General features: G+C 40.8%; 1 long non-coding RNA gene across 2 annotated transcripts in view; it reads left to right on the top strand.

Moving 5' to 3' along the window:
* LOC114547332 (uncharacterized) overlaps positions 1–23,699 on the top strand; it is a 43,338-nt gene extending 19,639 nt beyond the window's left edge. For both annotated transcript variants that reach the window (XR_003691141.1, XR_003691142.1), the window contains exons 3-4: positions 21,325–21,437; positions 23,614–23,699. This is a non-coding gene — a long non-coding RNA (uncharacterized LOC114547332). The remainder of the gene's footprint in view (positions 1–21,324; positions 21,438–23,613) is intronic.
* Positions 23,700–25,860: the final 2,161 nt, after the last annotated feature.

Here is a 25,860-nt window from a genome sequence, read left to right as displayed (position 1 = left end):
AACGGTTTGTTTAAAGTAAAAGTTTGGAGCGATTTACATTTCCTTTGTCGTTACGCTGTTGTCGTCTATGGGGAACGCGGGATTGTTTTCCCCTGAAAGTGGGCGTGAATCTGGTCAGAGATATTCTATGACGTTGCGCCGGTTGTGCGTATGTTGAATGTAAACAAGAAGCTGCTTGGTCGCTTCTCTATCATCATCGTGTTCAACCAATAGCGCGCCAGGTGAATAAGCCAGTTTGTGATTGGTCCCCGCAAAATTGTAACGGAAGCAGGATACAGTAGATTAACGTACAGGTTTCCAGCGGTTTCCAGCCTGAGCTGCATGGCGAAATCAAATTGCTGGCAGATCGGGGTGGGTTTACCCAGTCTAGTATGTAGATGATATTATGGGAAAAACAGGCACTTGTGTGCCATTGCTTTTGCAGCAGTAGCAGTAGTACTGAATGTACAAATCATAAAAGAATTTCATTAATCCACATCTCATCTGTCTTAAACTAAATATTTGTCTAACTCGTCTGCTCTTTATCTATAGTATGTATCCTTTGACTATTGGTGAGTGAGGATTTTCATCAGCGAGGCCACAGAGTGGTTTTACAGCACAATGGGGAGGTTTACTGTCACTGAAACTGGGAAGCTTCTCTGCTTTCCTCCCTCAATACACTGCTGCTACTTGCAAACACGCACGCACGCACGCACGCACGCACGCACGCACGCACAACACAAACAAACACACACACACACACACACACACACACACACACACACACACACACACACACACACACACACACCAGTGTCTGGGATTCCAGCAATTAATGGGGCGGTAAATGAGATTGCTACTGATGTGTGGTAGCGAGGTAAGAGAAGGTGTGGAGGTGATGGAGGGAGACAGGAGGAAGACAGAGGAGAGCCAGGGGGAGGCAAACGGCGTGAAGATGTTGTGATGCAAATTAGAAACTTTTGCATGATTCAAATTTAGGTTAAAGTCCTTTAAAAATAGAGTTTTATTAACTTTCGTATTTCTGCCAAACAGGCGTGAAGCTAAAATACTTGCAGAGAGCAAGTAGAAAACTTTACGACTCATGTTTGCATCGGCTCTGTATGATGTGTAGTAAAATATTTAAAAATGTGTTCTGTAATGGTACAAGCAACAGACGTTGTTTTACATTGGTTATATAACTCTCACCATAAGTACAATTCTACCCTCAGATACTTGGATATAAACCATCTGTGATGTTAAAGGCATATCATTAATAATCCAGTGATCAAGCCCTCAGCTACCAAATTCTGCTTCAGGTAGTTATTTTACAAAATTTCCTGTGATGCCTTTTGACAAACCCAAGAGAACACTTGCTGACTCTCTGTGTTGTGGTAGAGAGTGATGCTGTAATGTAAGAGCAAGAGTGTGAGTTTTTCCACTGAGGACAAATTAAGCTTAAAATCTCTTCAACTCAAACCATGTTGCTCCAATGCATTATGGTCTCATGTTCTATTTGCAGTGGAGAAATCATTCTTCTGTAATGGAATTCTTCATGTTTGAGAAATAGAAAACAGTAAAGCTCTTGCTTTTAGACTCGCGGGAAAACTATTCAAAAAAAAATTACATTTACCAGTGATGCTTTGGATAGCTGAAGATTTTTCTGCCACTGTACCCATGCATGGTAAAATGCTCGAAGTATGTCATTACTGTATGCCTACAGAAAAATACACCAATTAATGAAGGATGCAGGGTTTTTCCTTTCAAATTAAAATATAAGGACTTATTTATCTTGATGATGATCACACATTTAGAGGTCTTTGTTACTGAGTTCTGCCTTTGCTCCCTCCTGGCGGCACATCTCATTGTCGTTTTTACACCAATACAAATTATGACCCACATCCTCTGACAGCGAGACTGAATCTGATCTGAATTGCTGATTACCTCTGCTTCTCCATTTGTCTCCCTCATTGCTTATCCTCAGCGACTGCAGCAGTGGCCCTGGAAAACCATGCTCCGGGGGTGGGGGGCGACGACGACATTTCCCCTCAGGGGGCCTATTTTTCCTGCAGGTGGATGGTGCATCAGGAGGAAGAGCTATCCATTTATATCACTTAATCCAGAGGACACACTATTAGAGCGCTAGACAGGGGGAGGAAAACACACACGTACGTGCTTGGGCACTTGTATACACACAGACTCATGCACTTCTACGTAGTAAAACACACCCACAGGCACGGACAACACGCAAGCACACATGCATATGCATACAAACCGTAGCTCATGTGTATATAGATCTGTCACGGACAGCACATCAGCACATTCTTGTAAGTCTTGTTAAATGTGTGAGTGTGAATATGTGTGTATGGTTATGTGGTATTCCATGTCATTTTCATGTCATTCGTCAAGGTATAGATTTGCATAATCTGCCATGGCTTTATCCTATAATACACCTTTACCAGTTTATTTCATTATATCCTGTGAGTTTCAGTTTCAACTGTGAAGCAATTTTATGTCCTACTTTCTAGAACGTCTATAGTAGTAGTTTAAAAACATTCTTTAATAGTTTTTAACGTTTTTTTGTACGCATGCTGCTTTTTACACGTGTTACCGAGTGTAATGTGTCGTTGAGTGTGTAATCTCTATTGATGTGTTTGAAACGTGTTTGACACACGGCGCATTTCATTTTTCTATCAACCCCCCTCTGTTCTCGGATGTATGGCTGGCAGTGCTGGTTGTTTTCTGTCACCGTGTCTCTTAGTAATCTGTGGGACTGCACACAACAAATGTCTTCAATCTGCTGTCTAATCACGGCTCTAAACAGGAGAACAATAACATGCTGACACCATACAGCAGATTATGGTGAATCTGCTCTGCTCTCACAGGGCTCTGCCGATCTGTTCCACCACTGTTACTGTTCCACACTGGATGGAATAGAATAGAAAGATTCCTCTTAGCTAGCAGATTTCTTTAACAACTTCGTGTTTTTTTTCTTCAAGTTCAGAAAAAATAAATAAATTAACCCAATAACTTTGAGAAACTAAAGCTTCATATTATACAAATAGCAATTATAATAAGCCGCATTTCAAGCTATGTAATTTCGGATGAAAACCCGCCATAAAACAGAGTCTCACCCACTGCTTTTGTCATTATTCCCAGAAAGATGGCAGTGTTTGTGTGACGTCCCATTTGCAATGAGCTCCTGCTGTGGCTGAAAACACAATCCATTTACATGGACTTATCAAACTTGAAAACGCACAAAATAAATGAGAGCCATCCATGCATAACACATTTAATATTTAAAATGACTGGAACCATATTTTATCTGTATGGCCACGCCTTTGGCATATAACAACCTTTCCAATCTCAGCCTTGCTGCTTGCAGCTGTCACTCAAATGATATTACTGCAGCCTCCCTGCAAAAAACTATCAAGCTGGGAGTAGAATCAATTGGATATGGCACAAATGGTAATGATATAATCAATATGCATCATGTTCTGTGTTTTAGATAAGGCATTTAATCATACTAATGACTATTCTTTAAAGTGAGTAAGTGAAGCACGATGACACATTGGAAATGCTACACTTGTCCTCTCATTCCGGTTCAGCTTGTGCTGAGAATTGAATCTCTTCAACTGAACAAATTGACTGTATGCAGTGAGCGAGGCAGCACTGTGACCTTTTCCCAAACAGTTCCACAGTACAGCGGAGCACCAGTTTCATATCTGTGTACAATTGAAAAAAATACTGGTTGAATAGGCAGCCCATTCCTCTGACTCTACCGCAAATAAATATAAGTCCTCCCCCCTGTCCATCTCATACTTTTCTGAATCCACTTGCAGGAGACCACAACCAATAAAACCTGCTCTTCATAAGTCTTGAGGGGAGAGGTGGGCTAAGTTTGGGGAAATTGCCAAATGGAAAAGGCAATATATGGCTTGAAGATAAAAGAGAGAGAGAGAGAGAGAGAGAGAGAGAGAGAGATAGAGAGAGCAGAGGGACTAACTGCTTAAGGCTCTGATTTACAATCTGGATACAGAGACAGGAGTTAGAGGGAGAGAGGCCATGAGCTAACTGGCTGTTGGCTGCAGACGTTACGGTTATAAGTACATTTTTGTTTCTGTACTTTACATAAGTAGAATCAATAGTGCATACTTTTGACTTTTACTTAGTTACATTTTGCAGCAATTATCTATACTTTCTACTCCACAACGTTCTGTTACATTTTTGTTACATTTTCTGATCAGGTTTTCCCCCTGCCAAAACGACTTCCTGACCGTCACACGTTAGTCTCACCAGTGAAGTTTGGTTGCCATAGATCTATATGGGGCACCGCCGATCCATCATCGGCTTCCAAGCCGGCTCTGGTGCTCCAGAGCCTGGGCGCAGCGCCGCTGACCCTCGGTAATACAGCCCGCAGGCTGGTAATATTGAAAATGTTTTTCTTTTATTTTTATTTTTTTATAATTCCTGTTTTTAAATCATAGTTGCCATCTATTTCTCTCCACAGCGTTGTTTACTTCTCCGCCAGGCTGCGTAAGACGCGTTCATATCTTATTTATTTGGCTGGACCTCTTCACAAAGCCAGTCTTTGTTTGTGCTAGTGGACAGTATGGATACTGTCGAAGGTCAGCATCAAAATAACTGAACCGGCCCTTTGTAAATCACGGGTCGCAAGATACAGTGCCCTTACTGACCAAGGTGCAAACTAACCAACTTTTTTTTCTTATCTAATGGTGAGAATAAACCGTTATGCAAGTACTTTTACTTTTAATACTTAAAGTACATTTAAAATCAGATAATTTTACTTAAGTAGGGTTGCCATTGTGGTACTTCTACTTTTACTTTTACTCTGGTTATTTGTACTTTTACTTACGTACTGAGATTCAGTACTTCCTCCACCACTGCATATCGGTAAGATTAAGGATAGTTGACTGGCAGATTGCGCCTGAAATGATTCTAAATGAAATGACAGCTTACTCAAGAGTGAGATTGTAACCGGCAGACAAGCCTTTTAAGGGACAATTTGTTTTATCTGTCAGCTTCTTTTATTCCTTCACCATCTCCATCCACCTGTCCAGATAGTAGCTCCTGTCTTCATTTGTCCACCAAGATGGAGCAGAATTTGGTGTGACATCCTACAAATATCCAGTGATGACCAAATGAACACAAATAAGGAGAAAAATGGTTTTGTGGCCAGGTTTCTTGAGGTGTCATCTTCAGTTATTCAACCCTCAACGTATTTCTCACCATTTCTCATTCTGCTGTATATTGGACAATACATTACATGACATTCCATCAGCATATTTCTACATTCACATGATGTGTGTGTGTGTGTGTGTGTGTGTGTGTGTGTGTGCAAAGTTGATTGATGGATGGGTGATGACAGGGCTGTCATGCAAGAGTTGTCATGCATTTTCTTATTTGTCTGCCTGGAAAACGATGCATGCCTCAAAGTGCTCCCTACTCACTCATACACACACTTTTGAGAATACACACAGATCTATACTCGCACATAAACACACACACGTACAGTTTTGTGGCTGTTGTGTCACGCTGGGTGATGTGTTAGCTTCCAATGGCAGACAAGGGTTTTCCATAAGGCAGGAGACTTGGCCTAGGTAGGAGAGAACAGATAACGGAACAGGGGGTGGGGGGGGGGGGGATGCATCGACTACAGAGCACCAAGCCATCCAAATGAAAAATGCTTAAGGGATACTACTGCTAATAAAAATAAACTTGAAACTTGAGAGATATGAGACCAAAACCCCTCGAGTCGTTACAGAATTCAGGCTCTTGGTTGTTCAAGCTTTTTCCAAAACCCATCTTTACCATGAGCCTGAGATGGGAGATGAACAGTGTCCAATTAGAGTGCAACAGGCAATTGGTGGCAGGCAAAGAGAGAGGACGCAGACAAATAAATATACAGTGAGAATTTCATGATCACTCTCACCAGTCACAGATCTCTGGAGTTATCTTATAATCAGTACACCTCAGTGGAGATCATTTGTGTCATTTGTGCAGCCCATGTTGACAAGACAGTTGGGGACAAAAAAAATGCTCCTGTGCCAAAGCGGCAGAGATATTTTATATGCTATTTTTAATTCATGGGAAACACAAACATTTTTGACTATGTATGCCACACACAGAAACAGCATTAAAAAGGTACTCAAGTGATTTATTACTGCACTTCAAGTGGGCGCCCGCTCTATCAACTGAGCTATCCAGGCGCCCAGAAAGTGTACTTTTCTAACCAAAAGGTAGGCACAGTTGCCAATCACAGCCATTCTCACCGCAGTCACATCATTAATAGGCAATCTGAATCACCTTGGCTTGGTCAGGATATGTAATATGTAAAAGCACCATGCTCAGAGAACTGTTAGCTTTGCGCTGTGTATCTGAAAACAAATCAGCATCCCAGACACCTCATTACAGTGATTGCTCTCTCTCTCTTTTCCTACCATTCTCTGTCTCGCTCTCCCAATCGCCGCCGCTTGATCCTTCTCCTGCTCCCCCTCGAACACACACACACACACACACACACACACACACACACACACACACAATTCTCATTACATTGTCCAGGAAATGGAAGCGATAGCTTTTTTTTCTAGTTATCTCCGTCACCCCTCTGCTTTTCCGGCTCTTGGCCTCCTCTAAGATAATACCCAGTTATCCCACCGTGTGTTTACACAAGCGATTCGGGTTGAGGGACTTGCTGACAGACAGCAGCTTTCCTTTATTCAAAGAAAATTGGATTCATCAACCACTGCTTAATGGTTGCATTCAAGCTTTTGACTACACTCCATCTAACAAATTAAAGGTGTTTGTGGTGTATTTATCCGTGTGTTTGCTCACATGTATGCCTGACTAAATGCCTAAACCTTATGATCTCAATAAGGGAAACCAGCTTTAGAGTAATATGCTATTGGTTTTTGCTATCAGTGCTCAACAACCATAAAGCCTGAAGCCTTTACATCCCGTGCCTTATAAAAATCACTCTCTGGGTTCCCCATCATAAACTACAGCAATAAACAGCCCTATATCCACTATGCTAATATGGAGTCTGTTTGCATGTTTCCACCTATTTGCATGAAGTGTATTTTAATGTTTTATTGGAGAACTGAAGAGCAGCTGCAGATCCCAAGGTCATTTTAGTAGGGTATTTCAATCTAGCTGCCCTGTATTTTACTTTAGAGCATTAAAAACACCTTTTAGTGCTCGTCTCCTTGGTTCATTTAGTTTTTTATTCTCTTTTATCACAATTATATGTGATCAAAACAGAAGGTCAGGTTTAAAAAATAGTCCAATATGAATCTATTAAACTCTCTAAAAGAGATAGAAAAAGAGAACTGAGATGTGAAAAAGTAGAAGTTTATAGCTTGAGCTTTGAAGCATTTGTACAGGTCCAACCACCCACCCATCCACTTCAAAGTTGCTAACCCTGGTACAGTGACACGATTGCAGCAGAATATGCACATTGTCGTCTTCCAAATGTGAAAAAAAAATGACATGATTTTCAGAAACATATTTGAAACATTTATAATCAAAAACAATATTTTAATTATCCAGCAGAATCCAAGGTTTTGGTTTTGTGTAACATCAAGGTAATCCTTCAAAATAAACTTGTGTAGGCCATTTGCCCAGTGACATTTGATGCTTTTTGGTGGAATAAAATGCCTTGAATGGCTTGAGGTAAACCTTGATTGAATTTGCATTTCAGAGTTAACTATTCCTTCATCTAGAATGAGAGCTTAACTGGAGAATAACGTGGCAGTAGCTTTGTGCGAGTAGGTAATATTGCTTCTGATTGAATCAAACCAGATTTCACTGATAATTACTTTATATCAGTATGTACAGTATTGCTCTATACAGTATACTGTTACACTCCACATAATCATAATATACTGTCTAGGAAATTTAGAAATGTGATTAAAGGGAAAGAAGAATGCCCATTCCCAGTCTTCTCCTTATGCTGTCTAACTTACCCCTCTAATGGGCATTAGATGGCGAACCATTTCATTCTAGTTTGTTTCACTGGTGTAAAGGCTTTCTCATTGTAATTAGTTTCTGCAGGACAACAAAACATCAGAAGTCTGCGCATTAGAAGGTTGGGGGACACAAAGGTTCACAACTAAATAAAGCAGGCCTCAGCTAAGGTCTCAAAGCCAATGTCAGAGAGAGAAAGAGAGGGAGAGAGAGAGAGAGACAGAGAGAGAGAAGAGAGAGAGAGAGAGAGAGAGAGGCGAGGCTTCGTGATTAACTTTCATTTCCTATGCCTTATTATTCATTCCCCAAATGAAATTTCAGAGGAGAAGATAAATCTTCCAGCAGTGCCCGGTTTTGTGCACCTAACATACAGGAATAGCTACAGCTCGCCACTGCTCAGCTTATCGCTTTAAATTCACAGCAAACTAGCTGTCTAGCTTGCCCCGGCAATATGAAAGCCTGCGTTACGTCAGTGTGTGTGTGTGTGTGTGTGTGTGTGTGTGTGTGTGTGTGTGTGTGTGTGTCTCTAAATGTTTGAGGGAGAGGAAATAATAAGGTCGTCAGTCAGTCTACCTCAGGTTGATATTTATAGATATGGACTGTGTGTGTGTGTGTGTGTGTGTGTGTGTGTGTGTGTGTGTGTGTGTGTGTGTGTGTGTGTGTGTGTTTCTTTCTCTTGGCCTGTGTGTGTTCCTATGTGATATGTGTGTGAATGTGTTTGAGGCTCCAGTAATGGTTTATATAAGGAGATCAATAGGATTGAAAGCATGAATCACACAGCCTTTTAATCACATTCCTCTCAGTCGATTTCTAGATGGACACATGGATAAATAGATATTGATGTCATGACTCAACAATCCATCATGCTCATAATAGTATTGTAGTGGAAGGGCCGACTGTCCATTGACTCCTGTAACTATCGGCGCCATCAGGTGACAATCCTTTTTCTCATTTATTCCAAGTAGACACAGTTGGACTTATTCTAATACACTGACACCAGCTCTGAGTTCATTAATGCTTGTCCATTAGATTTGCTAGATGAGCACATTAAATACATATGATAGCTTTTAGGCATTCAACTTTAACTTTATTGTCCCCTGGGGGCAAGATGAAATTTGTCTTCCAGCCAAGTAAAACACCAAACACACACAGTCTTGAACATAAAACATAACAAGATAACAATATGTAGAACATTTAGTAATACCCACAACACAAGCTCACATAAAACAATGGCTATCAGTAAAAGTATGAATGAACAGATTGATTACTTATTTTTCACATTAGGTTAGAAACATTTTGGTTCACCGTGCAGTGAGGATTCAAACATAGATGAAATGGATACCAGACTAGATGGAGGCCATTTAATCTAATTTTAGATTCAGATATTAGTATTATTATTCCCCTGGCCTTGCCCAGAGCCATCCACTGGAACCATGCACTGAAATTACATTAAAATGACTTTTTTTAGGCTCTGGAAAAGTTTTACAAGTATTAAAACCTCATTATTCAAAAATATAAAATGTCAATTAAAAATTTAAGTTGTTTCTTTTATAATGGCAGTTTTACAGTTAATAGTATAGTTGTGGCATATATTTTAAGGATTGATTTATAAAGTGTAAAATAATCTGCCTTTAAAAACAGCACTCCAGTGTTTTAGTATTGTAATTCCATAAAGTTAGGAGACTTGCAAGAGCGAGATTTGAAAAAGAATGGTCAAAACATCAAACATCAATATATCATTGTCAAATAAAATAGTAACGGATAAGCGGACGAAGATGGATGGATGGAAATAAAATAATGATACATTGGTATAACTACTAAATAAATGAGACCGTGGAAAAGATGACTGATAGCCTTAATTTGGTAGTACAATTCACATTAAAACCACACTGCTTCTGGTCACACATGTCAGTTGTTATTGCGAGTTTTTCTCTGTCTGAAGAGAATAAAACATCTTTAATCATGAATGAGTTTTCCATCAGCCTTTTAATCATTTGACCATCTGCCATCATGAGAAACTCTAAAAGCTTCAGCTCCATTTTTGAAGGTAGAGTGGTAACTGGCTTTCTGTTTTGTGCTGGGAAACAAACCTACCGATTTCCAGTAAAAATCTGAACAAACACCCAAACTAGTGTGGAGCACGCTGCCAATTTCCTTAGCAGTGGTCGAGATTGTTAACAATGATTGTATTAGCACAATCATTAGGACAATTTGTTTAGCTTAGTAGTCTTGACCACGATAAGTCACATTTAGACTGTAATCAACTGATTTCTATTGTCTGACATTGTGCAGCTTGATACATTTTTTTTAGGCATGTATATCTTCAAATTAAAATATCATACTTCATACCAAACATTTCACATTGAAATGGTGCTGACTAGTTCTCAATAGTCTTAGCAGAAACTCACATTTGATTTGGACTCTATTGTAAACACTGTAAAAACATAATGAAGGCAGAATTTAACAGGATGGTCATCATGAGCCTTGGGACAATTGTGTGGTCCAGTTTAGGGTTTGGAAATGCTGGAGAATTGTTTGCCCAGTCCCAGCTTAGTCAGGACAGTCATATTCCCCATCTTTCATTGATATTCATAATGCCTGAGACTGAGCCATTTGCTCAATTTCTGTGCCAACTGTGGTCCACCCACCAGTTATGAAAATTTATGGGCATGTTTGTAGACCACGGAGACTCATTATAATATAAAGGAGAACCAGCGGACCAAGCGTGTGTCCTCTTCAGGTACCTTTGACTTATCTTGTCTTGCTTTTGCCTGGCCTGCACATACTGTACAAAATGTGCTTGCCTTTATTTCAATAAAATGGTGTGGTGGTGTGGTAATACATTCTGCTAAGCATTACGTCACTGTAATTACTCGGATGAAGCGGAGCTGTACACCATCACAACAGTGCTGCAGGTGGTAATTATTCTTTATGTAAGAAAAAATGATTGACTTGTTATCAGATGCGTATTGTCGATGGTTCAAGTTTTCAGTCCATAGGGGCCAGACCCTGGCGTGCTGCAATGCATAACTGAAAGACTGTTTGTTTCTTGTTGTTTGTACATATATAGTTTGTGCGTTGGCGTATGTGTTTTGCGTATGTGCTCCTGTCAGACTGTGGGCAGTAAAATGTGTGTGTGTGTGTGTGTGTGTGTGTGTGTGTGTGTGTGTGTGTGCTTGTGTGTGTGCATGCTTGTGTACCTGTGTCCCTCCAGTATGATGCTAATTATGCCAGCAGTAATGCCTTTGCATATTTTACCACATTCAGAGACATTTCAGCTTTCTTCTTTTTCACTTGCTTTGTCTTTCTGCCAATTCAATCATACAGGTATACACACACACACACACACACACACACACACACACACACACACTGAAGCCATACATGCTGACGTCTACGTGTGCGTGTGTGCACGACCGTGTGAGTGTGTAATTGTTGTCAGACTTGGATCAGACAAATCATAGATTCTGGGAGTACTGAACTTGTTGACAGCGTGTGCTGGCTGCAGGAGGCTGAACTGAGTGTGGATTTGAAGCGCTGCTAAACTGGGGAAAGTGATGAGCAGGACCTTTAAGGGATGTATCAAGTTCTCAGCCCATTAGCCTTTAGCCCAGATTTTTTTTGTCTGCTGCTTCTTGGTTCCTGTTGGTGGCACGGTCAATAGTTAATTAAAGGCTGACACGGGAGAAGGGCCCTCATACTGCTGGAGGTTGGAACGGTTCTTCCCTGATTTAGCCTACCTTTACACCTTTATTCTTCTTTTCTCCTCTCTCTCTTTTTAAATTGAAGGTATTTCTGGTTTTTGTACAATTTATTACAGCTAGTTTTGGCCATCATTGCCTTGAGATTACATCCACATTAGACAATTATTCTTTACTTTACAATTTATGCCAAATGCCAACCATCAGTGCTGGAAGTAGTGTGCCCTTTATGTTCCAGTGGTGGATGGAGCGTTCGTGCAGAAGACTGGAGTTTGGGTCTTGTCACAGACAATTACAATTACATTTATCTTTTTATTACACTTAATGTACACAAAACGTATGTACGTACGTAGACAGACTACAGACAATTTGACTTGTCATAGCAGAAAACAAATACACTAAGGGCTCCTGCACACTGCCTGCGTGGCGTGAGCGTGTCAGCTGCGTGGCGTGTCCGTTTTTATTTTGGCTCCCATGTTAACAGGTTAGAGCTTACACACTGCCTGCGTGACATGCACGTCTCAGCCGCGCCGAAAACGTGTGCATGCTAGAAATAGGACCGACGCCTATTTTTCACGCGACACGCAAGCGTGTTGGAAGTGTTTCCAGGCAAAATAGAATACGAAGAGATGTTTATATGTCATTTTGACACAAATATATTTTATACATTTTGATGTTTGAAAATCTCTAGGTTTTGACATAATTGCAGATATAAATATAATATATATATAATATAAATAAATAATTTTCGATTTTCAAATATTGCACCTGTCAATACAGAACGAGATATTCTGTAGTGTATTTTGGCGTCAATACTGCCGACGTTGTCTTTGCTGTAATCAAATCCGTATATATTTATGTTTAACATGAAGTATACTACTGCTTGAGTGCAGTACATTTCCACAATGGGAAACATACATGTGTTCAGACAAGGCTAGCAGCAGCAGCACCGCGTCATACACGTTTCTGGCGTGCAAAGACATAGAAAACGCCACACTGCCGCCACACAACTGACATGCAAAAGAAACGCCATGCTCACGCCACGCAGGCAGTACGCAGGAGCCCTAACGATGGCTCTGTTCCATGTAAAGGACCAGTAAATTATGTCAATGAGCAAGCCAAATAGCATGAAACTTAAACACCTAAACAAAATTCAGCCATCATTATTAATGTCCTGAGTCCTGCTGAGTGCTTGTGTGTTCTCTCTGCATCTACACCGCCTGTCTTCTGTGTTCAAGTTTATTTATCTATAGAACAGGGGAAGACCTCAAGAAAAATAACAGGATTAAGACTTCTGGTTGTCAGATCCTTTGATATTTACTTTTGATGATCTGGCCTCTATATGTACTTCGTTTGATCAGCATGCCAGCCTGCTGTCTTTAGCTAGAAATTAAATTTGTGTTTGCCTTTTTACAATCTAAAGGAAATGGCATTTTGGTTCTAGTTTATTCTCCATCGGCCTCAATCCTCTTAGCGGCCACTGACCACAGAGCAACCTAGGGTGCCTTATTGCTTGCGTGCCCACACCCTCAGTTTCCCTACAACAGGAAGCGAACATCTTTCAACTAATGATCTGCTTTACATTTGTTTTAATTAGCCTAGGTGTATTTAAATAGCTCTGAGCAATAATTAACTAGCCAGAGCATCGAAGTGGGAGTAAGTGAGTGAGTAAGGCTGTACTGTTGTGGAGTGGTGTTGTTGTTTACATCCTGCAGCTTGTTCTATCAGCCACGGCACTGTGCCAAAACTGCATTAAAGGGGAGCCTGTTTGTTTCTTCCCCTCTTCTCCTCTGAACATCTCCAGAGGGGAGACTACCAGAGGGTAGTCGCACATCGTCTGCGTGATAACAAACAACCCACCGTAGCGACAGGTGCAGAGTGAAAGAGAGAGAGTGCAAATCAACGGTCTAACGTGATTGAGAAGAGAGCGTGAAGGTGGGCGGATGCTTCCAGGGCACAGCTCAAGATGGTGTTTGAAGTGCTCTGGGGGTCTCCTCCCTTTATTGTCTCTCTTAATGAGCTTTTTATGTTCTTGTGTATTTTACACAACATGTGATGGTCGCTGAACGCCTCCTCCATGGCCTCCTGATGGATCTGTTCTTTTTTTATCCGGCTATTCAGCACTGCATGCAAATTTAATTATAAGCATCTGGTTAGTGAATAGGAGTAATTAGCAGATAGGGGCGAGAACATCAGGTCAGAGGCTCTCCTTTCGCTTCCACCCCCGTGTCCTCACCGTGGCCCCTCTATCCCTCAGGCTGAGATTGTGCCGCTGTTTGGACTGGTGTCTTGGCTGTCTTCGTGCTTGCAATTGTCTTAAAGACAGAATGGTTGTATAGCAAATGAAAAAAGAGCATCTGTGTGAAGCAAAATAAGGTTAGGACGATTGAAAGGTACTTCAAAACAAAACCAGCCACAAGCTGTCAGGAGAATGAGATGAATGGCTTTCTGAATTCAAAGTAACAGCTGGGCTTATAGAAAAAAAGTATTCTATAATTAGAGGAGAACGGTGAATTCCAATTGAGGTGAGCGCATAACCAAATAAGAAAGGGAGGCTTTGGAAACTCCAAACCAACACTAAAGTTTGCTTTCAAAGATTCTGTGTGATTTCAAACAGTACTCTCAGAGCCAGGAGCTGCTCCCTGGGCCAACATATCGCCTATAATGATGCAGCCTGCGGGGCGTAGAGGTATCCCCACAGACTTTTAAATTAAGGATTTTTTCTGCACTCTCACTACTCCAAAACTTAAAATACTCTCTCTCCCCCATCAGGAGTTCTGTTCATTTAGCCCATGGATGGATCCAGTTTCCTTTTTTTCTTTTTTTTTAAAGATCTTAACCATGGTTATTTGTCTTTCCTAAATTGGCAAAGCCTGCTTGAGTGTAAAAGTGAAAGATTGATTGATTCATTTGTTCTGTGGTATTTAAAAGCACACAGAAAGAACAAATGCGCTCTCGCTTTCTCTGGTCCATGAAATGATCTGACAGCTGATGTTTAAATGCTGATGCTCTCACTCTCTTTGCCAAGTGATGGAAAGCTTCTACTTGCCCCATTTCCACAATCATTGCAGCATACAGCCGCAGGTTATAACGTATTGTCTATTCATGTTTTGCTACTAGGATAATGTCTGAAGATCTTCAGATATTTTTTTTCTCATGACCCCATTTTTATCAGCATAACAGTAATTAGTGGCCGTTTAGCTCAGTTGGTAGAGTGGGCGCACACATACAGAGGTTTATTCCTCGACGCAGAAGGTCCAGGGTCCGACCTGTGATGGTTTTCCTGCATGTCTTCCCCCATCTTTCTCCCCTTACCTATCTCAGCTTTCCTATCCAATAAAGGCAGAAATGCCCCCAAAAAAATTAAAACATAATTAGCGGCTGACATTGCCATTAGCTCCTGTCTGTCCTCGCTGCCTTCCGGAGGTGCTGGAAGCTACAGCCTGGGTCACACAATAACAACATGCTGAACAACATGTCAGTGTAGACTTCGCCAAATGCATGTGATGTTTTAATGAGGAACAAAGGGATGGCGTTAAAGATAAGTGAGTTGGGGGAAGCAGGAATAGACGGAAGGAAAAGAAGGGGGACGAGTCAAACATGGGAGGACACAAGTCGTTTAATTGCGTTGTAATGGAGGTCAGTGCTTACATGGTCTCTTGGCAGTCAGCAAACCCTCGGTCCACCAAGCAGCCACACAGTCTCCAGGGCTACATGACTAAATGGTAGATGTCTGTTAAGGAGATGAGGAGTGATAGTGGAAGAGGACGAAACTGAAGACAACATGGAGGACCTCTAAGGCCGTGTTTCATTTAGTCCTCCGGTCACAGGAGGGGAGTGGTGACTGACAATAGAGGTGACTCGCCTGTCTGCTCGGCTGATTGCAGCACTGACTGACTGACTGACTCTCCCTCTCTCCCGCTGTCTTTCGCTTTTTTTATCTAACTCTCTTGCACTCACAGACTTTCCCCGTCTCTTGCTTTATCTCCCACTCTGTTTTTTTCCCCCCTTCTCCTCCTTCACCTATCTTTCTCTCTCTCTCTCTCTCTCTCTCTCTCTCTCTCTCTCTCTCTCTCTCTCTCTTCTGTGGATAGCTGTCATCTAAAAGGAAGGTTTAGTTTTAGAATAAACATGATAATGTGTTGGGATAAAGAAACTGTCAGATAAGTTACACAAGGAGATACTGTTTCTTGTCTTTTCTTTGACAACAGTAGGTCAGAGCATTGACTTTGCAATTTCCTTGACTTTGCAATTTAATTTCTTTGCACGAATGCTGCCAGCAGTTCAGGTCAGCTGTATTTTGGCAGGGGACAGCTCAACAGAGGTATGTATTTCTGGGGCAGCCGTTGTGTAGTTTGACTTGAGGAGAAGTTTGATTATTTTTTCAATTGAACCAACTGTAAAGCTGCAGTGAATGTGTTAGTGAAGGTGCTTTCAGACATCAAGTGGTTGTCACATTTCTGCTCTGATCTCATCATGTAATATGTGAAATGCAGTTGTTGTAGCACAAAAGAGAGAGACTGGTTGGAAAAATGGCTATATAAACATTGTTTTTTTGGTTATATAAAGGATAATCTAATTTTGAAGCTGACGTTGCTCCAAGCCCTACTTTTTCATTAATATCTTTGCAAACTGTTGTAGTATAGGTAATTGTTCTCGAGAGGACTCAGATACCATTAACTGAGTATAATTTGGTTTATTTTCCTTGTAGTGGTTCCAGTGGTTGCCACGGCTACACGTCATTTTATTACACTTGTAATACCATGCTGTGCAGTGTTTTGTCATCTGTTAAGCCTTCAAACTCATGGATCTGTTACTCAAACTGGACGTCCTTGTTCATATGTTATATGGTACCTGAAACAACATGCCCCCACCAAACAATATGCCCCCAATATCAGATAATAGTAATTATAACAGCTGTGACATTAATGTACCTTTTGGTGTTTATTTCAGAAACTTCCTTCATATCCAGCAATGTACAGCTTGTTACTGCCTGTAATGCACCATCTTAATACCAAGTAAAAAGTTGAACTCCAATATGATATTCAAAATTTTGACTGCTTTCTTTAATAACTACATAACACAATACTATAGTACTTCTACTTAAGTGTGGTGCTTAAAGAGCACTTCAACTTCTACTCAAGTCACTTTTTTGATGGAGCACTTGTACTTTTACTCAAGTATGGGTCTCTAGTACTTTATAGACCTATGTTAATGTGTTAAAGATAAACATAATCTTCCAGTTAACAAGCTCTGTAAATGTAGTTGATGTAGTCAAGACTGGACTGGTAGTGACACATTCATCTTGTGCTCTCATCGCTAAGTGACAGAATCATGTCTGTACATCTGTACATAGATCAGTAAGAAATAAGCTAACAATCATTCCCACTCTGATGCCTTTAAAGACTAGCAGGAGTGGTCTGTGCCAGAGAAAACTCAATACAACACATCCCTTTGGACCAGGAGGAGTTGAAGAAAAGAGTTTTAACAGGAAAAAAAAAACCAGACAAGTTACTTGGTTTTTAAAAGGTCTGTCCTGATAAAAGAGATGATTAAATGTTTTTGTGCAATGGGACGTAACATTGGTGAGGCTGGGAAACTTTTTCATAGTCAAAACAACACACCAAAGCTGGCACCTTATCTTCTAAATGGCTAATAAAAGAAGTGTTTTGTAAGTTTAATGTTTTATTTAGTTTATTGAGAAGGAATTGTGTGACATTAAGCTTTTTTACCCTTGTAAACACAACATAAGCAGAGGCCTCAAAAAGTAGGCAAGGGGGGCAGAATGAGAAAAGGAATGGTGGGGGGGAGCATAAACAAGTCGGGTCTGGCTGAGTGAGCAAGCTAATTAACTCGAAAAACTATAAAAATGTAAATTGCAATTTGCTACCGTGGGCATCTAATTAAAGCCACTGGAATGTTAAGGACCAAATTGAATTTGCTAAAGAAGAGGAAAAATATATGATTTCGCCACATTGTCAGGTATGGATTGCCTACAGTGGCCTTCCTTACAGCCATACGGAGACCGAGAGGGAGGGAGGGAGGGTGGGTGGAAGAGGGACGTGAAGAGGGAGCAGAGAGAGGCGAAGAAATGACGCAATGAGGAGTGCACAAAGGTTTGAACAGAGAAAGCTAGAGAGACAGATATGTTGAACTAAGTGTTCCTGCAAAAGCAAAACAGTTTGGCAGTGACAGAGAATGTAATCAGAGCCAAATGGCTCTCCTAATACTCCACAGGTGCACAACGCAGACGGTTACATGATACTTGGAAGAATTATATGAAATGAAGATTGACTGGGACCTGCTACAAACCCTCACAAGGTTCACCAAGCCTCTAAGAGCCTCCATGGCCCGGGAGTTAATTGTGTTAGCTTAATTGGTGCAGTGTACGTATGATACTTAGGTGTAATTATTGTGCATGCAAAATTGTTGTGGTTTATCTCGTTAAATCATATCCTCTGGGTATGTGATTAGTGTGTAGTTCTTTGCGCATGTTTGTGTGTGGCTATGTCTTTGTTGGAGTGTGTACGGGCGTGCGTACGTGCATGCATGTATGCAGATAAACAAAAAGAAATTACCCCTAATGCATCATTGTTGAAGAGCCAAGCGGCTGCTTTTAAATGCCCGTCTATTTCTCAATCTAAAACTGGAAGTGTATGTCAAAAAATAAACCCTGAAGGGAAGCTAGCCGGCGTCTCCACACACTTTATTTTTTTTACTCATTCTGTTTTTATTTTACGGCTGCACAGCTCTGAATATTTAAGCTGTCATTATACCAGATGGGCACAGGAAGGCTGAGGATTGTATGGCTTTTATTGAAGTAATAAACAATAATCACCAGCTCCCCTAACAAACAGAGCAGGTCGGCTGAAGGATCTGGCTTTCTCCGCCATGATGTTAAATTCATAAAACTAATGAGTGGGATTCTGGTGTGGCACAAAGGTCTTTTTTTTCGAGCTTTGCATAAAGTCTCATCTCTAAAGCTTTTTCTCTGTTACCTCTCATTTAATTCTCGCTTATGTGTGAACAGGATCCATCCGCTAATGAAATGTTTAGCAGCTTGAAAAAGACATATTCTTCTATTTTCTCCCTCTCCCGTAAATGAAAGATCTTTTCATTTTAAGTTGAACATACTGTGTGTGAAGGGCAGAATTGAACTCATTTGCAGCAGTCTTGACGGCTCATTGTGGAGCCAAGAGAGCAAGTGTAGCTGATACGAAAGCCCTGATGGACAAATTTACAAGCGGCCATAAATCCTTCCTTTTCTTCTCTACCTCCTTTTCCTCTCTCCCTCCACCGTCTACCAGCGTCCCTGTCAGCGGTTGCAGTTTGTTAGCCCAGTAAAAGTTTCATACGGGCAGAAGAGAGGAATGGTCTGTCTTTTGCTGCCATGAGTTACGGGCTGCAGTAAACAAACTTGAAAAAGGCGATAAATAGACTGAATCGGGATGGCAGCTCCAATAATGCATTAACACGAGCTGCTAGGCTGCTCAAGACAAGCTACTGTGGGTGCACTGTATGAATGTGGCATGTTTCTGTCTGAATGTATTCCAAATCATAATTAAGTAAATATTCTTTTAAATTACTTCCTTGGTAATGTTGACTGACCGTGACTTTCTGTGCAGTAGTAGGACTATCTGGCCATATAATGCTATCAACAATGACAACTACACCAACACTAACACAAGCAGCCTCAGAAAATACGAGAGTTATATAAAGTTCTGTCAGAGGTAGCATTTATTGAGGATTGGATTACAATATTGTAAAATATTCTTGTTATTTGGTCCACCCCCTGAGCTTTTAAACAGCTGCCAGAGAATTTGCAGTCTGCCTTAATGCTTTGTGTTGTCGGAAGGAGTCTGTGTACAGATATTGGGGGGTACTACTGCATATGTGAAAAAAAATGGCTCCAGAGGGAGGTGGATGAAGTTTGATAATTGCCTCAAGTGATGTCACATAAGACAGCATTAGTTGGGGTTGAAGACTACAAGTTTGAAAATGAAAAGAATCTAGAAGAAGTGAGTTCGACCTCTGTATGGCCCTCATCTCTGCTTGAGGATACATTAGCCGCTACTAAATAACACACCAATGTCGGTGGACAGGTTGCATCGTGGGTAATGCAGGCACCCGGTTTCGTCAAGGATTAGGAATGTGTGGAATAAAAACAAGTAGCATTTCCTTTTCCTTTAGTAAATCTTTGTTTCTTTACCTCTGTCTTTGCTAACAGTCCCAACTACAGATATTCAGAGATGCTAGAAAGTGACAAGGCCATATTGATCATATAAAACCTTCACTAAGCAGTGTGTTATTTATATTTATTCAGTTTCATAGAAATGGATTGTGTCTGTAGTGGCTGTATGTCATTCTTATATTACAGATGACACATGCACGCACACAGACATACGCTTGGGGAGCAAAACTGAGTGAGAACAACCATACATTTATGTGTTGTAGAAAATGACAGTTAACGATTACCTCGGCATTGTTTTGTTTTTATTAATTAAATAAAGGCATTTTTCCTCTCTGCTGGTTGTAGCACCTGGGGCCCTAACCCTTTTCCACCAACTGCATTCCAACTTAACATATTTGTTGCCTTAAGAACAAAATAATTTATTACAACAAACAACCTATTAATAAGAAATCAATATAAGATTCCCAGAAGTGTTTTGAGCAAAATGTTAATGAATTTTTAAAAACCTCTTAGGTGAAACAAATTGAAAAACTGAGGAAAGTAAAGAGGAGGGTGCTGGGTGCCAGATACACTGAATTAAATGATATGAAAATGATTGCCAAAATTAGTTTTTCTGTGTGCATACATTAATGAAAGTGTGTGTGTGTGTGTGTGTGTGTGTGTGTGTGTGTGTGTGTGTGTGTGTGTGTTGATAACTGTAAACATGTATTGATGCGTTGTGAGTTTGTGTTTCATATTGCTCATTTCCTTTTTATTTGACCTCCAAGTGCTTTTTGGCTGTTCCGTGTGCAAAATCAGAACAAATACATTTTCTGTATTTGACAAGTGTCATTTTAGGTACAGTTGTCACACATTACAGCATTAAATAGAGGTTGACTATTTGTATAAATACAACACATATTATGAAGGACAGAAATTCTGTTTTGAAATTGTCAAATGCCATCTGGTCATTTTGTTGTTGCAACCACATCTTCCATTATATCATGTACAGTACATTGTATTTCAACCTGTTTCAACCATCTTCACTTTCTCTTGACCCATGCGTCATTTAAACCATCTCTATATATACATACACAGTATGTTGTGTTTTTAAAAAGACAATTTAAAAGAAATACACTGCTGCCAAGAATTCTTCAGTCATTGTTTTCTCTTCTAGAGCAGCTGGTATTTAATGCTCAACAATTTTTAGCTGCTTTTATAGTCAAACCATTTACTTGAACAAACATACAAGCCGCCGCTCGCAGGTGAGATACATGCACAGATACACACACAAAGAAAATAGCAGACAGATGCTAGCAGCCTAAAAGATGCTGCTGCCTAAAATCTATTTGTTTGTACTGCAGGGCATCAGGCTCCATGCAGTCATGTGTGTGTCATATGTGTCCCCCCCCCTCTCTCTCTCTCTCTGACACACTCTCTCTCTCTCTCTCTCTCTCTCTCTCTCTCTCTCTCTCTCTCTGCTTGCAGGAAGACCGCACAGAGCCTTAGTACAGGAGGACACAATGAGGTGGCAGCTCCGCTTGGCTGGCCAGGCATAGCCGGAACAGGAAGAGAGATTACCTCCCACAGGGTCTCTGTAGGTGTGTGCTACTGTGTGTGAATGCATGCGTGTGTGTGTGTGTGTGTGTGTGTGACATCCTTTTCCAATTAGGAACACATTCACCTCTTTTCCACCAGGGTCATTGGTACATTATCTTCTTTTTGGAAAACACATCCCTACTGAATGCCTGCAGAATTGGACTACATTTTAAGACATGATGCTGTTTAAACCAATCACAATCGTCTTGGGCGGTGCTAAGAGCCGAGCGGAACCACGGTGCCACTGCAAAATAGCCTCGGGAAGGAACTTGTTTTGGTGGAACATGTGTACATTCAAAGGTTTTTTTAGTCGTGCAACAGAAAACTCAGATTCCACAGATAATCCAGCTAGCTGTCTGGATTTACCCTGCAGAGATCTGAGGAGCAGCTAACCATAGTACTCATAAATCGACCAGAGTTTAAAATTACAACACAAAGAAAGCGGAAGGTTACGAACATCCGAAAGAGTGACATCCGGCAGAATTTACGGGGCAGAACAAGAGCAATCCCGGAAGTGGAACGTTGTGGATATAGCCTAGCTATGCACCAATTCTTTTTTTGAAAGAAACCTCATCAATCACAGCAAATGAACTCCCAAATGATTTTCAACATTTCTTCAACAAGAACATACCCGTGTCAGGAAAATCAAACCTGTACAAGCTCGTAACATTTGTTGTGCACCTGCCAACTCCACCAGCTTGCTTACAGTACTACTTTGCAGTGTAATTTAAAGTTCCACATATGCACTGAAATATTCTTTTGTGCACAGGGAGATACGGTTATAATTCCCCAGGAGATGATGAGTTAGGAAAATGTTTACGCTACATAAACTGAATATAGACCAATCAACCAAGGAATCCCACCCCTAATAATAGTCAACATTTGTATGTACTATAATATGTGAGCTAGCACATATCCTCAGAGCCAACTCTGTTATTCTATATGAACTTCAAACTTATTTTAACAAGAGGACAGAAAACTGCAGGAGGGGCAGATAAACTGTACTGCACTGTATAATATGTACAAATACATCCATGGAAGAGATAGTATGTGAAGTCTGAGTATTTCAAGCACTCAGCTTCACCTTAGTTGATTTTTCCAAACATTGTCCATGCCTTTTGTCATTCCAGACCCTTTCATACCCATCATTGTTTCCTGCACAACTTCCCCTCATTAACTCTTAATTAGCCACCACCTATACATACAGTAGCTTCACTTATTTGCATTATTTTGAGCCTTTGTGTTTTGTTTAGTGCTTGCCTGCCTCCCCCCTTCACCTGTTGCTGACCTTGTTTTTGACCAAACAAATAAAGTCCTTTTTTTTTACCTTACCCACTCCTCACAACATTTACTAGATTTATCCGTTCAATTCTTCAGTAATTGAACATGTGGACTATATAATCCTAATCCTCAAGTCAAGTCAAATAAAACGACAGGATATTGACAAGCACACACTGAGTGTTGAGGTTTACTTTCATAGGGAATAATAGCTACTCTTTAGGCTACTGTCTTTTTCCATTAAAGACCCCCAAGGGCGAGAAAACATGCAACCCTTTTCCTACTAACTAGATTTTCATGATCCTGAATGTATATCTATGAGCAGCATGTAGACAAAGAGACAGATAGAGAGAGAGAGAGAGAGGCAGACAGACGGGACATGTATCCGGAGGGGAGAGTGGTATTCTGTGAGGATTGATAGACTCCATATTGTGAGCTAATGATCTCCCTAGGGCGCTGGGGAGAAACGATGAAACCAGCTTGCATGACACTGTCACACTCCCTGTGTCATGCTGCCACCTTCATCTCTCCCGATCTTTCTCTTACTCTCTGTCTTCCTCTCAACCTCTCTTTGTCTTTACCTCGGGGAAATGCATCGATTCACCTTTGTTTGTACTGTCACCCACACATATTCAACTGTCACAGAGAGGAACGGAGTTCACCAAACTGATGGAGCCGATTTAGAGGAAGAGGCGTACGCTGTCCTCATTTCCCAAAAATGGAACTCCGTGACATGTTTTCTCATTTAGTTCAATCTGGATGAATATTGCCAGAAATGTCTGCAGGAGGTGTTTAAAGCTTACCTGAGAGAAGGTTGACAATAGGTGGGAGATAGCATCATTTGCAGACAGTTGGAAAAAGATCTTTTTAAACCAATTGTCAGCACTCTTACAATCACAGGCACAATGAACGCATTCGCTGGTTGTGTTGATGGAAAAGCACAATCATCTCCTGTGATCTGATTCTCATTGCCTTGCCAAGCTGTCACCGCTTCAAAACAAGACGAGGTAAGAGGTGAAGACACAAAAGTGTATATGTTTGTTGTTGAGTGTAGGTTGAAATGTTACCACTGAGGCATTATTGTATGCGCCAGTATCTGTATCAATATTTTCCAACCATAGAGTGTGTTTGTGTGTGTACTGTGGCCATAGACAAATTATGAGACAATGGGCCCCTGGGCACAGACATGTAGAGGGCCCCCCATCCCTCCTACATTAGAGCAAGACAAAACATTTTACATCTTCTTGTAATTTTGTGTCTCTGCGTAGTAATTTTGCATCTTTAAAAAGTAATTTTGTAGCTTTTAAAGGAACACGCAGACTTATTGGGAATTTAGCTTATTCACCGTAACCCCCAGAGTTAGACAAGTCGATACATACCCTTCTCATCTCCGTGCGTGCTGTAATGCTGTCTGACGACTCCAGCGGCATCAGGCCAGCACAGAACATGCAGGTGAATGGTTCCAGCAATCCTACTGCTCCGAATAATTTTTTGTCTTTGAAGTCGTTTTGTGTCTCTTTGCAGTTGTTGTCTCATTGTTTTTTTGGGGTTCTTTGAAGTCATTTTGTAGATTTCTGTGTGGTAGTTTTGTGTCTCTTTATGATCATATAGAGCTCAACGGTGTCTGCCATTAAAGAAAAGAAGAAGACGAAGATAAAGAAAACATCAACTTGGCACGCTAACGCTCCGCCGTACTTTGACATGTTGTACAATGGCCTCAGGCTCGACAGAAACTTTAATCCCAAATAGGAATAGTATGTCACTTGTGTGGGAATAAGATGATGCGCAGCTAATGTTGCTACCTCATGGGGTAACACTACGAACCTGTATCAGCACTTAAAAAAACAACACGGGTGCCCGGATAGCTCATTTGGTAGAGCGGGTGCCCATATATAGGGGTTTACTCCTCGACGCAACGGGCCCGGGTTCGACTCCGACCTACAGTCCTTTGCTGCATGGCATTCCCCCTCGCTCTCCCCTTTCATGTCTTCAGCTGTCCTGTCGAATAAAGGCCTAAAAATGCCCAAAAAATAATCTCAAAAAAAAGAAAACTACACAAAGCCATCTACGACAGTTGCATGGCTAAAATGCCGAACGTCATTTTGTCAAGTAAGCAAAATACCACCCGACAGGCATCACTCACCGAAATGTTTGAAAGCGTAACGTTAACTCCATATGAATGTACTTTAAAGGTGCTCTAAGTGATGTGACGCGTTTTTCGTCACATACAGCAAACATCTCCTCACTATCCGCTAGCTGCCGGTCACTTGAACCCACTGTAAAAAAAAACGGTCTCTGAAGACTCAGGGTCCACAAACGGCAACAAAAACAAACTACGCCAACCCGTGTTTTTTTACAGTGGGTTCAGGGGACAGGCAGCTAGTGGATAGTGAGTAGATGTTTGCTGTATGTGACGAAAACTGTTGTAGCCTAAAAAACACGTCACATCACTTAGAGCACCTTTAAAACGGAACAAGGAAATTATTCAAGCAGTAACAGAGTTTATCGCCAAAGAGCGTCTGTTTAGCACCGGAGGGGATATAGTGACTTGCACTCGCTCGTCACGGAGTCAGAGAGTGATGGCCGGAGTCTGGAGATTTTTTTAAGATGGAAATAGGCGGATTTGGTGATAGATTTGATGCGAGTATGAAGTACACTGACTGGAGCTGGATCGGAGCGGGAGTTGCTAATGGTGAGAAATTGCTTCCTGTGTGATCAGGATCACTATGGCTGGTAGTGCCAAACTCACTGCACTTTATTCTGAATTGTGTGTTGCTGTTACTGACTAGAGATAATTACGATTCATATTTAGATACTTACATTTAACTTTAGATATTAATGTTCAGACAGTGATTACATTTAACTTTGAGTTACCTAAATATTTTCAAGAGGTACAGGCAGATATTTCTCTCCTTTTATTTTCAAAAATTTTTTTTTTACTGACTGGAGATCAGTAATATATATATATATATATATAGAGTATATTACTATATTACTATATTTTTTACTTATTTAACTGTCTAGTAAAGTTCAAAGACAGTGTTTAAAAATGCAATCCACATGTTTACATATCTTTTATTACAGTAAATAATAATCTAAATACTACTAAGTGTGGTAAAAAATAAAATCGTTCAGCCCTACCTGGTA

The sequence above is a fragment of the Perca flavescens genome, chromosome 20 (assembly GCF_004354835.1).
Source record: "Perca flavescens isolate YP-PL-M2 chromosome 20, PFLA_1.0, whole genome shotgun sequence".
In the NCBI taxonomy this organism is placed as follows: Eukaryota; Metazoa; Chordata; class Actinopteri; order Perciformes; family Percidae; genus Perca; species Perca flavescens.
Note: the sequence above shows the minus strand (reverse complement) of the source record. Positions and strands in the feature narration are given on the sequence as shown.